At 36.8% G+C, this 16018-nt stretch overlaps 1 pseudogene; it reads right to left on the bottom strand.

The window, feature by feature from the left end:
* Positions 1-549: 549 nt before the first annotated feature.
* LOC118605504 lies at positions 550-14739 on the bottom strand (annotated as a pseudogene).
* Between the last annotated feature and the right edge of the window lie 1279 nt (positions 14740-16018).

The raw sequence follows: 16018 nt of genomic DNA, 5'->3' as shown, positions 1-16018 counted from the left end.
CCTGGTTGCTACTGAGAAAGCAAGTAAAAAAATATTACAGATGCACCCACATTATATTTAATTTTGCCAAGGTCTTCCACTAGAACATGAAGTGAGAGGTAAGTATAAGGGATAAGACGCTTAGATATTTTCGAAATAAATTAATAATAAGAAATTTGATATACTGCATTCTTCCATTTGCCACAAGAACAGTGAAGACTATTCAAAAGAAACACTCAACTCTAAAAAGAGTGGTGGCAGCAACAATTTCCTCTGCAGAATAACCTGTTTTTTCATACAATTAACAATGCTATTCTTCCATGATACAGATTCATGTGGAAAAACTCATCAGGAGATTTTGCCAGGGACAAGAGCTGAAAAATGGAGCATGTCCTAATTAGCTAATTGTCAGCTCAGCTAACATCTTTAGTATGGAACCATAAAACTTGGCCATAATTTGGTTAAACATTTGCAAACTGCAGAATTCCTTAGCCCTTAGCCATAGTTTCTGCTCAAGCTCTAAAAGCTAGGTTCAGTCCGATCTGACTCTTCTCAGGGCTGAAGTGGGTGTTAGTCATCAAAGTCTCGAATGTCATCGTAGGAGTAACCCCAGTAGACTTTGGATGCATAGTAGGCGATGTACAGGTTGTAAAATCCTGGAAAGAGTACCAGAATGCCAGTGATGAGGGCCACGGAATGGCCTGCCTGCCCCCACTTGGCTGCTAGAGCCCACCAGCAGGAGGGATCCAATGATAATCAGAAATGCACCAATCTAAACAGCACAAATTTAGTGGGCAATTTGGTGACAGACAGAGGGAACAGAGGTTGTGGGGCTGGGAGTATGGGGTGAAGAGTTAAAGAAGTACAAATTAGTAGTTGATAGTTGGGCATGGGGAGCATGGCAGAGGGAATGCAGTTAGTGTTAATATGGTGGCTTGGTGGAGGGCCAGGGGAGGAAGGGAGCAATTGGGGAGATTATTTTATGAACTACATAGATGTCTAACCAATGTACAATATACTTGAAACTAATTTAAATAAATAATTTTTAAAAAATGTTCTATGAGAATAAGCACAACAAAACAAACAAACAATACCCAGCACTGTAGCAAGTGCAATGACCTTATGGGATCGTAGAAGGACTTTTCTTAAACTGAAATTCAATGGCGCCATTGTCTGAGCTTAGAGAGCTTTGGGCAATTCTCCTTACTAGTGGGAATTCCGGCACCCAGGCTGGAATTGGTGGAAATAGCCACAGTCGGAGTGCCTTGCCAGGCCGGCCACAGCAGACAGCTCACTCACAACTGCCAGCAGAGCCGCCCAAGCCCTCATGGCATGCCTCAGCTTGGAACTGTACATGTCTAAAAGTTAGGTTTTGTGGTATGCAAATTATATTTCAAGAAAAAAAGGATTCAAAAACAAAAACAAAAAAGATTGCTCATCCTTCACAGAGTCTTTTCAGTGGCCAAAAGGAGCTTGGATAGTGACGTGGACCAGCATAAGAACCTTTATAAATGAACTAAGAGAACTTGTGTGACAAATTTAGCTAGACCAACAGTGAGAATTACCTTGACCAAGACCTGGCACAGAATTTGCATGGTCCAGGATAAAATGAAAATGCAAGGCCCTTGTTCAAATATTGGTAAGAATTTCAAAATAGTGAAAGCAGAGCATTAAACCAAACCTGAGCACCTTCTGAGTGTGGCACTCTGTGTGACCACACAGTTTATACTCCCATGAAGTTAGCGGTATTTATTAAACTGTTAAGATTTTCTAGGCCTGGGCTGAACACTTTACAGACAATGCATTCAATTTTCACCATAACGTTGCAAAAGTAATATTAAAACCCCCATTTTATGAAAGAAAAAATAAGGGTTTAAAAAGATTAAAGAATTTGTCCAAGTAAAAATGACAGAGATTGATTTTATGCTCAGGCCTGAATCAAAAGTCACGTTGTCACCAGTGGTCTTCAAATTTATTAGTAAAATATTAGTGAATATTCTGATGTGTATAAACACAGAATGATAAATTATATACATATACTACTGTATTAATAAATTATGTACTTTATAATTCATACAAAACAAAGACATTTTAAAGGTGCTATAAGCAGAAATTCCAGGATTTTCTTCCCATACCTCAACCAATCACCTTTCATAATCCCTTTAGTATCCAGGGGTTAAGGCTGCTCTTGACCCAGCCAAACTTAGAGCTTGACAGCACTTAAGATGTTAATTTTCCTATGAAGTGTGAACATTTTAATCCGACCTACTTAAAGGGTAACACTCCAAAAGGTGAGTGGCTCATAATGGAATTTTAGGCCCTGTGAAAATCAAGGGGCATTTATTTTTTTTAATCCTGAAGGCTGACTTGCCTGGAAGAAATCTTGTTTCACTCACTGGTCAAACAAGCTGCCTGGGCCTGAGTAAAATTTTTGGTTTATTCTAGGTTATCTGCACACTTACACAGCAAAGGTTGATTAGCTATAGAACACAAGATAGAAAGCATTCTCTTGACAAGTTTTTACTGATTGCCTATGAGGAGGCCAGAAACCTTGCTTGCTGCTGGGGATAGCGCGAGCAAGACCGGGTCCTGCCAGCAAAGAGCTAGGTACGTAATGAAGGAACGAAAGGGGGTTCCGCACCAACAGAAATAACCTTAGAAAGAGATACAGGTGTCCCTTCCTCCTTGAACATAAACCATTAGAAAGCAAGGATTGTGCCTACAGGTATGTTTTACCAAAAAAAAAAAAAATTAATACATTAGAACTTGATGAAGATTCCAAATTTTCCTTACAAATATAAGAATCAACTTTTCATAATATGTATTCTTCTTTCTCTAAACTGTAGTCTAGTTTTTAGATCTTCTTAAAATACTGGGCTACTGCAAAGTGCAGAACGAGATTTGTTTTTTAATTCTGCATTTATCTCTTTGTATATAATAGTCTTTGGCTGAATCATGAAGGTGCTAAAAATTGATGGCCCACGTAAAGACAAAGGAGATTTTATATGTCTTCCTCAAGATGGCGACATAGGACTGTGTCTTTAAAGCAGCGCTCTCACTCGCGTCCCAAGACCAACTTGTGCTATCTAAATGGAAAATACAGAATTTCTTTTCTTACTAAATCTATCAGGGAAAAAAAAAAAAGTGTAAATAACCATAACCAGTATTTACAGGACTAGATTTTTCTAGTCTCTCGTTAGTTTAAAGGGTGGATTATTCAGATAGCTTTGTAAAGTAGCAATAGAAAAAAGGAATTTGAGTAGAAAGAAAATTGGGGTAGGAGCTATAGTCAGGTGTTTGGTTCAAATCCTATGTTCACCATTTACTAAACGTGTGACTCTAAACAAGTGATTTAATATCCTGTGTCTCAGTTTCCCTGTTTGTTAAAATGAGGATGATTAACTGAGAATAAGCATGTGAAGCAATTAGCTCAGTGTCTGGCACACATGTATTCAATAAATTAGCAATCATTGCCAAACTACCATCGCGGCCTTGTCTACACTATTTAGGAAGATTTGTCAAAACATTTCTTTAACCATATTTTGTGTAGAAGTATGGTCCTTTAGTATTAGCCAACCCCAGATAAGAGAAAAAAATACTTTAAGGGCTAAACAGTATAATATAATTTGACTATCTTTGACTCATTTCTTAAAATATCAAATTGTTCAGGGATTTTTTTTTTTGATGCAACCAAATAATTTGATTTATCCATCACTCTATTCTGTTTTTCATTTAAAATCTTTATAATTTTTGCTTTAAATAAAAATTACATAAAGCAAATTTATGCAGGCCACATTTTTACCAACTTATTTCTTTTTTTAAATAGATTTTTACATATCCTAATCTGTGTTTCTATTTCAGCATTTATTCTAATTATTACAAAAAGAAAGAATAAAAATAACCACCATTTTCCAAGTTCCACTGCTTTAGTGAGCAAGTTCAATCTACTTGTATTTGTAGGAGATGCTGGTTTTATTTTAATACTATCCTCATCTGCCTTTCTTTCTTGATACTTTTCATTGTCATAGGGTTGAAGCAGTTCTTTCAACATTCATTTTTTCCACTATCATTAATTTTTTTTTTTTTTTTTGAAATTGTCAAAATAATTTTCCATATTAACAACGAATGTGCCTGCTCCCAGTTGGTTGAGATTCAGTTAGTCTGTTTTGTTTTTCCTTTTAAACCAGTTCAATTTAGCTACAAAATCCCAATTTTCTTACTAGTATCCCTTAGCTAATGAATTATTTATCCTCTACACAGAATTGCCCTTTGAATTTGAATGCTTTGCTTTTGATGAGATAATTTCTATTTTCAGTCTACTTACTACCAGTGAGACTCAAGTCAAGCCCTTTGGCACTGTACCATCTATCCATTCTCACATCTCCCTGCTTCTGCTGGATAGCAGGACTGCAGGGAAATCTGAGGCCACAAGCAGAGATCCTTCTAAGAACCCTGGACAAAGAAAGTCAAATGAACCCATCGACATAATAAGCTTATCTCCAATTAGCTGGACAAATTGATAGTTTCTAAACTATGCTACAGTGTACACATTTTACTTTCATTATCAGTGTTATTAAGCTACACTCTAAGATTTCTGAGATGTCTCTTGAAGTTCGAGAAACTTCTGTTTTGCTTGCCTACTAGTAGTGACTTTGTCAGAGGGAAATAAACCCATCCTTTCAAACAAAGCATTAGATAAAAGCATGGCATAGTAGCCTGTTATTTTGGTGCCCCCAGTGAAACACTTACTAGCACTCATGTCCGACTCTGGCCTTGGCCATAGGACTTGCTTTGGCCAATGGGGCATAAGTAAGTGCAGTGCAAACAGAGAGGCTTAACGAGTGCTTGCACATGGGGCCTTGGCCTCCTGGAATGCTTAATTTTGAGCTAGACCTCTAAAGGTTGAAAGGCCAAGTGGAAGGAGACGCTGGAAGCCATTTGGACATTTGAGCTCCAACCAAGCTGCCAGTGGAATTCAACAGCCTGAGTGACCTCAAGCATACAACATGGAGAAGTTCCTCCCAGAGCAACTGCGTGAACCCACTGAATCATGAGAAATAATACATCTGTTTAGCTACTTTGTTTTGGGGTGGCTTGTTACACAGCAATATATAGCTGAAACGTGATAATGCTACCTTTTTAATTACACACGGTGTTTACCCTAGGTTTCCTTTTAGGAAAGCATTACTGTGTACACATTTCATTTCGATATTCAGCTCTAAATTTATATCTAACTCAAATGTCAGAAGTATGCCTGACACCATGCAGTGTGCTTTGGCCTCTGAGCTATTTAAAAACATATGTCACCCCGCGCAGCCCTGTCCTCACTGACATCTCTACCAGGAAGCCTGGCTGGTGCTCCAGGCACTGCACATCTTATTTCTAAAAGCGCTGACAGATTGTTTCACAGAATACTGTCATAATGCCATGTCACTGAATCTTGAGTTGCCTTCATGGTGGCAGACTTCTGCAGAGATTGGTCTTAATTTTTTATATTTCTATGATTCTATGTTTATGTTGAATCCTTGAAACTGGAAATCCAATACTTCTGAATTATAATTAATATCTGCAAATTTTGATGCAGTTTTAATAGCCTACTCAATAATTTTAATAGTTCCCTTTATAATTAAAATGCAAACATATTAAAAGCAATTATGAAACTATAGAAAATAATAAAGAAAAAGGTTGCCCAAAGAAAAAGAAGACTAGTTAATACACCCCAGTATGTCCACATAATGGAGTAACTACTCAAAAAATGAGCAAGCTAAGTACTGATATGGAAAAGGCTCTGAGATATATTGTTCAATGAAAAACATAAAAAGCAAGTTTCAGAGCAATGTGTATGGTATGCTATCTGCAGGTATGTGTAATACATTTAAAAATTTAAGAAAAAGACCTGGGAAACTGAAAACCCTGGGGAATCAGAACAAGGAGAATTTTCACAATACACCTTTTTATACTTTCTAGTTTTTAAACTATGAAAGTACTACCTATTCAAAATATAAAGTGAGTTTTTTAAGTTTGGAAAGACATGAACTCAAATATTAACAGTGATTGCCTTTGGGAGGTAGGATTTCACATATTTTTTCATTTATTTATTTGTATTTTCTATTGTTTTGCAAAAAAAAATTCATGTAATTTAAAAAGCAGCATTTTAAAGTTATTGAAGAAAAACATCCATTGATAATCTCACCATCAATTTGACCACCATTATTATTTTTCTGTGCATAAGCTTTGTAATCACAAATATATATAGTTTGGTATCCCTTATCTGAATGTACCAATGGTTTACTTAACCATTTCCCTATAGCTGAACACTTTGGTATTTTTTATTATATCCTTTCGTAAACATGATGCAATAAATCTATACAAAAAGATTTCTTTTAATCTGTACGATAGATCCTCAAAAGTAAAATTTTGTTTCAGAGGATATAAACATTTTCAGAAGCCTGATATATACTGTCAAACTGTTTTCTAAAAGGATTGTTGCCAATAGAAATTTATGAGAATTACAGGTTCATTAAAGTATCACTAGCATTGATTAGTATTTTAAAAATCTTTGCTAATAGACCAAATTTGAATCTCTTTATGCTTTGTCTTACATTTTGTACAACTAATGAAGATAAACATTTTTATATTTGTGCATTAACCAGTTTTTCTTGCCTAAAAATGATTTTTTTTCAAGTCCTCTGCTCATATTGAGATGTTAGAGTTTTGCTTCATTTTGGTTTTAAAAATATATATTTTAGTTATTAGCAAGTGTTAGACTTCATCTGTCCTTTTCATTGGAAATATTTCTCTTCTGTCATCTGCATTTTTATTTTATTGCATTTTAGAGTGTTAGGTTTTTATGTATGCATATTTATTTTAAAAAACACTGCTCCCCTCCATCAGAGGTCTAATAAAGATTCCCTTCTTCTATTCTATAATGTAATATTAATTTTTTAAAAAATAGTTAATTTATTTAGAATTTCTTTGTGCAATGTTAGTAGCTTTAAATAGACATTTTTAAGGTTATTCAAATTCCTTAAATGGCATTTATTGAATAATTTTTTCTTTCCCCATTGATCATGTGGCCTTGCTTATAATATTTTTGGTTTTTATATATATTAGTGTGCATTTTTGTAATAGTCACTATGTTCCACTAATTTTTTATATATAGCTTGGAGGAAGAGCAAAGCTCCCACAGGCCAACATCGCCTAGTGTTTGGAAGGCAAGAGGAAACAAGAATTCAATTGCTTTTCTTCTCTCTGTGCATTTTGACCAATGGCTCCTGTCCTTCCTGCCCCTAGATGGCTGCTCTCTTTGTGGCTTGCTCTGGTATAAAATTAGGATGAATCATCATTCTCTAATACCTGGTGATAAATGAATTCAAATTAAAATCCTATACTGGCAAATCAGTTCTTCCTCCAAGCTATAAGTAAACTCTGACCACACTGCATTTGGGGGTGCACGGGTCCTATGTCCTCAGGTTATGGCTTTGCTTGCCTCGCTCACCACTGTCCCCTAAAACATGACACAGTACATGGCACCATTAGACACACAATAAATGTACTGAATGAAGGCATGCGCCATACTGTGTTTTTCAACCTTGAATCTGCTTGGTCCTACTGCTCTCCAGGACCTCCTGTCCTTCAGACCACTGTTTCGAATCTGGGGTCCACTATAGAGGAAGAAGGGACTTATTCTTCCACCCTCCTTTCTTTAGATGTTAAATCTACTATGATCTTTGACAACGCTAAAAATGTATTTTTTTTTTTTTTCTTGAGAATTTGATCCAGGGCTAGAGATTCGTTCATTTTCTCAGTTTGGTGGGAACCAAGTCTGTGCCTTAAGGAACCACCTCCATTCCTGGAAGAGATGGCCCAGGCTCGAGCTGCCACAAAGGCCCCAATGCCACACAAGCCTTGAGACACTTGTAGCTGAGCCAGAGCCATTAGGAATCAGGGCTGGGGTGGAAAGATGGATTTTATCAACTTCAGATTTTCATCTGTTTGAACTTCAACTCATAAGGGCAAGATAATTTGATTTCAAAAGTTAATTCCTTTAGACTTTGCCGTCTTTGAAGTCAAACATGCAAGTAGGTCCAATCTTTAAATTTTCATTTCTTCCCTGGGAAACTGTAATTGGAAAAGGGGTTTATAGTCACATCTGGGACCTCTTTATAATGTATTTTATTTTTGGAGTGTCTTAATGTTTTTACTTTCACTTATCAAAGAAACTCTAGTGATAAACAATGTGAGTGGACCTAAACTGTGGTCAGAAACAGAACAGAGAGTGAATTTCCAGCTTTGTGTAGTAACCTTGGGTTTAAAGTGTGTTTCTGACCCATATCAGAGCCTTCTATGGGCAAAACCAAAAATACTCAGCAGATTTTTGGAGACCTGAAGTTCACAATTTGCAGGAAAGGAGCAGTTTAAGGGGGAAAAGAACATAAAATGATGAATACAAAATTAGGTATAGAGCCATGAAAAGGGCCTGAGCAAATGAGGGGTCCTGAAGCATCAGCATCTTCAGCTTTGTGACAAACCCACCTCTGCTGCCTGAAAGAAATAGCGGCTAGTCCGCAAAGGTGGGAGCAGGACCCTCCTGATGGGCTGCAGGTCTCTCCTAGAGAGCCATACCCCTGGTTGACCACAGGCTTAGCAGTTGTTGCAAACTCATCTAAAATGATTTGGTTATTCATAACAGACTCCTTTCACGAATAACTACGGCCTCCATTGTAACCTCACTACCAAATGACAATGAAAAAAGCCTTAAATTGAATTCTGCCCCCTGCCCCCAAGTTAATGTTGATTAGCAAGCAGGCACAAAACAAGCCTACAACCTGTTCTGGGAACTCAGCGAAGTCCCAGTTCTGTTCTGTGCATGTAAGGTGAACTAAATGCCACTGTGACAATGTTCTCGTGACAAGATATAGTCAGATTCAGACACCAGAATGTTCAACTAAATATTTCAGAGTTTTTTTCTTCCAAGAACAAGGACATTCTCCCACATAAGAGTACCAATAATGAACCAGAAAATTTAAGATTAATACAAACCTATTATCTAATCCACAGTCCATTTTCAAATTTTGTCATTGCCTCAGTAATGCCCTTCATAGCTATTTTTTTTTTTCTTGGTCCTGGATCCATTCCAGAATCACACATTGCATTTAGTCATCAAGTTTCTTTTGTCTCCTTTTATCTGAACATTTCCTCAGTCATTTCTTACCTTTCTTGCCCTTGACATTTTCAGAGTAAGGACTAGTTAATTTGTGGAATGTTCCTCATTTTGGCTTTGTCTGATGGTTCCTCATGGTTAAGGTTATACATTTTTGCCAGGAATACTACAGAGGTGATGCTGTGTCCATGGTGCATATTGAGAGGCATGTAATATTGGTTTGCCCCAATACTGAATGACATTAATTTTTATAGCTTAGTTAAGATGGGCACCCAAGTTCTTCACTATAAAGATACTACTTTCCCTTTTCATAATCAATAAGTAATGCCCAAGAAGACACTTTGATATTATATAAATATACACTTAAGCATGAAACTCACCTACTATTTTGGGCAACAATAATTAGTTTTTAATTCCATAAGTTCTTTCATGTTTATTGTTGAATTTCGATTATAAGGGAGAACGTTCCCTTCTCTATTAATTGATACCAGTATGAAGTCGCAGAATTTTATTCAATGGTTTGTAATCCACTCTTGCTAAAATTTAAATACTGTTTAGGTAAGAGTGGAATTGCCTAGAATCTCCAATCCACATCTTATATACCTCTCATTTGACTGAGGACATCCATTTGTTTAATTAACAGAGTCTCCAATGCTGATCTGAGATCAAGACAGCTGAGGCATTTGTAGTAGCATAATGACCCCTGAAGTATATATTCCTGGATTAAGAAAATTGAATACTCACAGAATGTAAATTAAAGCAAATACACATATTTACATCACAGTGCGTATGCTGAAGAACTTAAAGTAAATTACAGAATACATAACAGTGGCTGAATCTGAGAGGTCAATAGTATGAAAAGTTGTGTGATGTTAAGAGGAAATGTGCCCTCCTCCTCTTCGAGTGAAATTAGTATGTTTTTTGCTCTCTATCTGAATGCAAACTCAGCTCAGACCCTCCCCTTTTCTCTCTTGGAAACTCAGCCTGCCTGCATGGAGCTCATGCTCCCTGCTCTTGGCCAGGCGTAACAACAAATATCCTGCCCTTGCTGGAGGCCTGAGATGGTCCAGTACCTTCTGTAACTGGGCAAGTACATGTGTCTAATGCTCAATCAGTTATGAAGCCCATTTGCCCTAATGCAAAGTCACCTCCTCCAACCTAGCTTTGACCCAGTACTAAAGTTATTTTGAACTTTCTCCTCAAAACTTTTTTTTTAGGTGGTCTGCACCATGGTTGGGAAGAGGTAAAATTTGTTGGACCCCTCAGAGACCTTCCAAGATCCACCCCTTCTATTTCTCCTTTAAGGCAGCTAAGCAGCCTGCCTGTCTGCTGATGACTCTCTCAGCCTATCAACACACTCATGTGTGTTCTCGATTGAAAGAAAAAATCCAAAGCTTGTCTCGACCCTCCTCACCGAAACGCTAGTGCTCACCGAGATCCATGTATACTCATTTCTGTCTTGCCTCCTCCCAAGTCGATGTTTCATTTAGCAACCAAAATGATGCCGTGGAACAAAACCATATCACTTCTCTACTCTAAACCCTCTAAGATTCTCCATCTCTCTCAGGGTAAAAATCAAAGTCTATGGCCTATTAAATAAAAAACATGGTTTGGATTATAAGATAGATGGATTAGGCTGATTTCATTTTGCCTGTGGCCAGGGCTTTGTTACCTTTCTAACCTCCTCCTCCTCCAACTGCCTCTTGCTCACTTCTCTTCAGCCACTCCCGCCTTATTCTGTAGCTCAAACACACTAGGCTCACTTCATCCTCAAGACTTATGTCCTGGCTGTTCCTTCTTCCTGGAAAAAATTTTCCCACTTATCTGCATTACTCACTTCCTTACCATCTTTGAGGTGTACGCAAATACCACTTTCTCAGTGAGCCTATTGCTGGACCCACTATCTAAATTGCAAACCCCCTTCAAATATATATACCCCTTTAATTTCATTTCAGCATTGATCAGCAACTAATATAACTATACTCTATTTAATATTTTGTTAATTATCTATGCCGCCCCACTAGAATGTAAGATCTCACAGGACAGAGTATACATCCCAAAATAGATTAGAAATCTAAACTATAGATTGCCTAGAATGCCACTTATGGCCTGAATGTGCCCCATGTCCCCAAACTCATGTGTTGAAACCCTACCCTTCAGTGTGACTATTTGGAGATGGAGCCTTTAAGCAAGGAATTAAGGGCGAGGTCCTGATCCAATGGGAATAGTGTCCTTATGAGATACCAGAGAGTGGCCCTGCCTCCCCTGCCTCATCTCCCACCTGTACGAAGAGGTCATGTGAACACACAGTGAGAAGGTGACTAAATAATATTTTAAAACTTTAATTCATTGGAAGAATATAAAAACTTTAAACTTGTATAGATCTAATAATGAAGCTTGATACAACATAAAATCGATAGAACGCTCTCCAATTCATTTTGTGAAGCTATGGTTACCTTGATACCACAAACATAAAAAAGACAGCATAAAAAAAGAAAATTACTTCAGTCCCAATTATTAACATAACTACAAACTCCTAAACCAATCTAGCAATGTAATAACAAACAAAATAATGTATCATGACTAGCTGGAGTTTATCTTAGGAATGCAAGTTTGGCTAAATATTATTATTATTGATGTAATTCATTTTCCAACAAATAAAGAAAAAAAACATGTGATTATCTCAATAAAGTGCTCTGCCCCTAATACTTGCAGGGCTTGAGGTACAAGTACAAATGGAGGCCCACATATTGTGTAAATGATTTTTTAAAGTTATAAATTAATATAAGAAACTGATAGATAAAATATGCTTTATCCTACCTTGATAAATGTACCTCTAAAGGACAAACATTTTTAAATACGCAGAAAGCCTTGATTTTTTATAATATCAAGAGCATGCAAAAATATCTCTGATGACTAAATTCAAGTATTATTCTGCATATCTGGATAGGCTTTTAACAGATTGGCTATGTTTAGATGATTAACAAAGTTAAAACATATATAATTCATAAGATATATGTTTGTTTCATAAAATACATTTTTATTATCTATTTAGTAAAATTCCTAATTTTGATGTTAGAATATTTTCATAAAGTTGATTGATAGTAATATTCTAAGTGATTGAAAATAAAATATAATTGTATTGAAAGTATACAAAATTTGAACATATTTTTATCTAAAAAGCAAATTAGGGTAAATGTAGAAATTGAAAATTTATTTTTATTACATTTAATAAGAAATTTATTTGATTTATGCCAAAGACCAAAAAGTGTAATGTATGCTTGTAAATAGGAATTGCAAGTAAGTTTAACAGGTTCTATTCCTGTTTCCATCATCCTGCAGACTGTTGGTTAGATGACATCAATTCAACATGAAATTAAGGACTAATCCACCTTTGAGGTTCCCCATATGCGCTGACCTAACAGACATATGTTTTCGATTGTTCTGACTCCCCAGCTACACTTCCACGAAGAACAAATGCCAGCATTACACAGAACACATGAATGCTTGTTGCCCCACGGTTTGATAGGTAAAACAATTTAAAAGAATTTAAATTGTTATTGAGTTAGAATTTTTCAAATGAAGCCTTTTGATGGATAGCTAAAAATATTCTAACTATACCGGGAGCCACAGAAATAAACAAGTGTACTAGACATAATTTCAGTTCAAATAGAAACTCTTCTAGGGAGAAAAAAAATCAGTGAGTTTATTCTCCCACTGCTTCTTAAATTACACTCTCTTATGCAAAGGTCATATTTGAGAGAAAAATTCTATACTAGTCAATGGCCAATAGGAAGTGATCAAGAGCTGCATCACTCACAGGACTTATTATTATTATTTTTTACATTAGATTATTTTCTTTTGCAGTAGTAATCACAGTCTTCAGAATTGAAAGCTCTGTTCAAACCCCAGCAAGCACATGCCCAACTACTACTGCCCATATCTATCCTATTAAGTACTATCCTACTTCCCACCAGAGATACAGTCTGAACACAGATATTCATACCTCATCAAATACTATGTCAACAAAATAAAACCATAAAAAACCAACAGCATTAGGTCCTTGGGATTATAAAATGACAATAGTAAAATGTGTGATATGGGTAGAAACGAAATTAAGAAACTAGAAATAAGCCCTCAAATACAGAAAAGAAGATTATTGAGTGGAATAGTGAAATCAACAAGGACTAACTGCAATATAAATTTATTATGAACACTCATTAGTTTATTCAACAAATGCTTACTGAATTCCTAGGCACTGTACTAGGTACAGGGGAGTCAATGTGAACAAAACAGACATGCCTGGGTTCACACCTTGTGTTTTTGCTAAGAGAGAAAAACGATGTTAACTGTACCTAGCATTTCATAAATATTAGATGTGCAATAAAAATCAGATATTAAAATTCTAATATTGAAAGAGCAAGTGAAGATTGTTTACTAGAAATTACTGAGATAACTGACTAGAAATAAAAAAAAAAAAAACAAGTTAGAGGCAGTTCTTATAAAGACCATCATGATAAATTTCAGAAGAATTTATTGAGGTGCAAATGTATAAAAAGCACAAAATAATCAAGTTTTTAGATTTGCGAAAGATGAATGTCCTCAGTGTTGAAATAATAGTCACAAAGAGGAAAAATGAATGAATCTCAATATTTAAACATTTTAAAATTCATACTAAAACCAAACTGCAAACTGTTTTTGATTCTGTATAACTGATAAAAGGCAAAAAGCTAGAGAAAGCATTTCATTTTATGACCAAGTCATAAAGACTTCAGTAAGTGGGCAAAAGATGTTATGGTGGCTGGATACACACACACACACACACACACACACACACACACACACACACCCCTATATTTTGATAACTGTGATAGGGAGAATAATACCCCCTCCCCCAAAATATCCAGATCTCAATCCTCAAATCTAGGAATATGTTACATTACATTGCAAAGAGGAATTGAAACTTGTAATCAACTGACCTCAAAACAGGCTTATCCCAGAATGTGCAGGTAGGTGCAATGTAATCACACAGGTCCTTAAAAATGGGAGAGATGCAGGCATTGAGTGACGTGCCGTGAAGACTTGTGCCTACCATTGCTGGCTTTAAAGGTGAAAGAGGAGAGCCATGAGCCAAGGAATGCAGTCGCCTCTAGAAGCTGGAAAAGGTAATGGATTCTCCCCTGGAGCTCCAGAAAGGAACGCACCCAGCTGATGCCTTGATTTTAGCCCACTGAAGACAGTTCTGTCTTCTAACTTACAGAACTGTAAGAGAATAAAATTGTGTTGCTTTCAGCCGTAAGTTTATGGTCCTTAGTTGAAGCAACAAAGGGAAACTAATACAGCCACACAGCTTTTTAAATCCATTTGTTTGCAAAATTCACCACCTCTTGAGACACATGCTCTCTCTATAGAAAATCAGGATGCCTTTTCCCAGTCTCCCGTGTGGTCTCACGTGCTATGAGTATATGCGTCCGCGGCCCATGTCTGTCAATTGTTTGCACCTGTACGAGTTTCATACTAGCTGCTGACTTGAAGGAGAGCATGCGCAGGATGTGCTTGTCATCCAAGGCAGGGTTGTTGAGACAGTAGATGTTCATGAGGTCTGTGCCCAGTGGTGAATTCAAGGTGCCTGTCCCTCGGCAGGACTTTGGGCACTGATCCTGGCTGTAAAAAACCTAAGCTTAGTGCGCTGGCTCTCCTGGAGAGTCTCAGAGCCTCAATAAGTTCCTTTTCTGCTAAATTAACTAGGGTTGGTTTTTGTGGCTTGTGACTCAGAAGCCTCAGTGAACCAGGTATAAACAGATCATTTTCTCAAAAGGAATAAGAAATGTCAAACACAGGAGGGAAAATTTATCCAAGCTAATAGTCAAACTTAAAGCAGGCTTGAAATAATAATAAATAAAAATCATTGTTGTGATAAGCTGTTACTCTTGTTTACAACTCGGAAGGGTATAGAATGTTTGGAAAGCAGTAATAGGAACATGAAGCAAAATCTGTAAACATCTTAGCAGTTCCTAAGAAAATGTGGTAAGGTATAAGATGAAACTTAATCATTTATGTGTTTGTAAGAGAAATTATTGAAATGGTCTTAACATTGGTTGAGCTGGGGATAAAAATAAATTTGTATTAAGACCCAGGAAGATTTGGAGAGAAGAGGTAAAGACCCTCTGCCAGTTTCCTGAAATGTATAGTTATGAAGCTGTCAGAGTGTCTGAGTTCAAGGGCAACACATCCCTTGAAAGAACATTTTCACAAAGGTGGGAAAGGACAGCTTCCAGGTGTGAACCCTGCACAGAGGGAGGTGATTAAAGGGGAAGAGGGTCTGTGAGGTGGCCCTATCTGCAGGGAGTTGATACCCCCCCTTCCCCCCACCAAGAGAACTGCTCTTGGAAAGAACCAAGTCAGAGCTGTTGTTTCAGGAACACAAGTCTACTTGGTGGGAAGTGATCTTACTGCTAAATACCTAGCATTTGGAGAACGTTTTAATATCTGATCATGCATTGACCCATAGCAAATTATATATAACTCTTGAAATAAGAACCACAAAATCTGTAACAACATGGCAAAATGTTTGTGATGTAAATTTAAGTGAAAATACTATACAGGATAAGTATTTATGATGTTTAATTGGTCAGGATTTTACCCATGTGGGAAGGACAGCTAAGGAGTAAGATGACAGACCACGAGAAGTCAGAAATCAGAGCAAAGAAAGAATGGAAGTCAGAACAAAGGGACCTTGTGGCCAGTTCAGGAAGACTGAATGAAAATCTGACCCATCACAGCTGGATTCCATTGGTTCCTATAGCTTGGCTTCACATCCTTTGGCTATGGAAGAGATTTTAGAAACTTGTCAGTTGGAAAGGGGGTTGGAGGGAT

Source organism: Rousettus aegyptiacus, unplaced genomic scaffold, assembly GCF_014176215.1.
Source record: "Rousettus aegyptiacus isolate mRouAeg1 unplaced genomic scaffold, mRouAeg1.p scaffold_m13_p_7, whole genome shotgun sequence".
NCBI classification, from domain to species: Eukaryota; Metazoa; Chordata; class Mammalia; order Chiroptera; family Pteropodidae; genus Rousettus; species Rousettus aegyptiacus.
The sequence above is the reverse complement of the archived record's forward strand: the minus strand, read 5'-3'. Positions and strand labels throughout refer to the sequence as shown.